This window comes from Osmia lignaria, unplaced genomic scaffold (genome assembly GCF_051020975.1).
Source record: "Osmia lignaria lignaria isolate PbOS001 unplaced genomic scaffold, iyOsmLign1 scaffold0012, whole genome shotgun sequence".
NCBI classification, from domain to species: domain Eukaryota; kingdom Metazoa; phylum Arthropoda; class Insecta; order Hymenoptera; family Megachilidae; genus Osmia; species Osmia lignaria.
In genome coordinates this window covers 190001-192500 of record NW_027478166.1, presented here as the reverse complement: position 1 = coordinate 192500, position 2500 = coordinate 190001, and the positions used below count along the sequence as shown (strand labels likewise).

The window sequence follows — 2500 nt, the reverse complement described above, 5'->3', positions numbered from 1 at the left end:
TCCTTCCCATTTCGACAGGACTTCTCCTGTCACGTTTTGATGGGTTTCCGTCGAGGAGCACTTACGCGACACCTCTCCCACGCAATTCTGCATGCCGACTGCGTCCGTTACCCGGGGATCCGGGATTGGGTAGCCCTTCGGCAGCTTTTTAGGGTAAACGGTGCGTGGTCTCCGGGATCTCGTCTCGGATACTAGGTACTTGTTCACCCATCCAAGCCCCGACACCTCAAACGACGGCCCCGTCACGTTTACCCTGGGAGTCGAGCCGAAGCTCTACCACACATATATTCTGCCGGCGGTTGCACTTTGCCCAGATCGGCTAACCTGGGATCGCGCAACTCCACACGACAGTTTTATGGCCAACAGGATTGTGGTCTGCCTGAGGGCCCAGGTAGATAGGGACAGAAGGGAATCTCGTTAATCCATTCATGCGCGTCACTAATTAGATGACGAGGCATTTGGCTACCTTAAGAGAGTCATAGGAACGACCGCCACCGGGGGGTTTGGGGGGTCGGTTAGACCCCCCAAGACACTTTCACGCCCCGGGGGGTGTCGGCTGCGGTACGCGGTACGCTTATTACGCTAGAATCAGGAAGGAAACCGGCCATTTCCGACTTACAGTGCCCATACCCGAAGGTTACGTACACCCGGACAATCCCATCCTTCAGACGTAGGAAGCTCACGCACCGCCCATGAACATCTCATTATACCTGAAACCCCAGGTAGCAGGGACCGCCGGTAAACCCCAGCCGGCGCATCCGAGAGGGCGACGAGAACCGCCGCTGATCCCCTGGGCGCCGAACTGAGGCTGTAGCCTTCGAGTTAGAAAACCCGTTCGTTGGCTACATACCGGCGGCGGAGTAGGGTGCAAGCACCCCCTCCGATAAGGCCCGATGCGCGCATGAACGCATTGCCTTATCATTGCTGTCCCTATCTACGTAATACTGCCAACTACGAAGCCGACACCATTCGGGTGGCACTGGCAGCCTGGACCAGTGGAGCTCCACCCTCCCGTAGCACCCATGTCAGTCGGACTTCTCCAACTACGTTTGATGGGTAACCGTCGATGACCACCTACGTGATTCATCTACCACACCTCTTTTCCACCGGCGGCTTCTGTTGCCCACAGATGTGGGATTGGGTAGCTCCACCAATGGTTTTAGGAGTAAGCGGCGTGTGGCCTGCCCTGGAGACTCGTCTCGGATACTAGGGTAAAGCCCCGACACCTCAAACGACGGCTCCACCGCTTACCCACAGCATGTTTAACATACCCATGTGAACCGAACTTCCCCGGTCGCGTTAGATGGGTCACCGCCGATGCCCGCTTACGCAAACATCTACCACACTTCTTTTCCACCGGCGGCTTCTGTTGCCCACAGATGTGGGATTGGGTAGCTCCACCAGTGGTTTTAGGAGTAAGCAGCGTGTGGTCTGCCCTGGAGACTCGTCTCGGATACTAGGGTAAAGCCCCGACACCTCAAACGACGGCTCCACTGCTTACCCTCAGCACGTTTAACGTTCCCATGTGAACCGGACTTCCCCGGTCGCGTTTGATGGGTTACCGCCGATGCCACTTACGTGAACATCTACCACACCTCATTACTACCGGCGGCATCCGTTACCCACAGTTGTGGGATTGGGCAGCTCCACCGGCAGTTTTAGGGGTAAACAGTGTGTGGCCTGCCGTTTACCCGCGCTTTTTTGAATTTCTTCACGTTGACATTCAGAGCACTGGGCAGAAATCACATTGCGTCATCACCCGTGAGGGCCATCGCAATGCTTTGTTTTAATTAGACAGTCGGATTCCCCTAGTCCGTGCCAGTTCTGAGCTAAGCGTTGAATGGCGGCCGAAGAAGCGACCACGACGGCGTTAACCGCCACGGAAGCCTCGCAGCAAGGAAGATCCGCGGGAGGCCAAGGCACGGGACCGAGCTCGGATCCCGGGACGCGACCGAAGTCGCCAACCGTTCACCTCGCCCAGGCCCGGCACGTCAGCCAGACCCGCTTCCCGACCAAGCCCGACACGCCCCGCTCCTCAGAGCCAATCCTTATTCCGAAGTTACGGATCCAATTTGCCGACTTCCCTTACCTACATTAATCTATCGACTAGAGGCTCTTCACCTTGGAGACCTGCTGCGGATATGGGTACGAACCGGCGCGACACCTCCACGTGGCCCTCTCCTGGATTTTCAAGGTCCGAGGGGAAGATCCAGACACCGCCGCAACTGCGGTGCTCTTCGCGTTCCAAACCCTATCTCCCTGCTAGAGGTTTCCAGGGAACTCGAACGCTTATACAGAAAAGAAAACTCTTCCCAGATCTCCCGACGGCGTCTCCAGGTCATTTTGGGTTACCCCGACGAACACTCTTACGAGGGCCCGAATGGTATGCGGTTCCGCTGCCGGGTTCCGGAATAGGAACCGGATTCCCTTTCGCCCAATGGGTGTGCATCTCTGCAACTACTTCTTATAAATTCGATTTAGCCATATTTAACAGTTTTGT

General features: G+C 56.4%; 1 pseudogene; it reads right to left on the bottom strand.

The window, feature by feature from the left end:
- Positions 1-2500, bottom strand: part of LOC143306540 (large subunit ribosomal RNA) — a 7684-nt pseudogene that overhangs the window by 3231 nt on the left and 1953 nt on the right.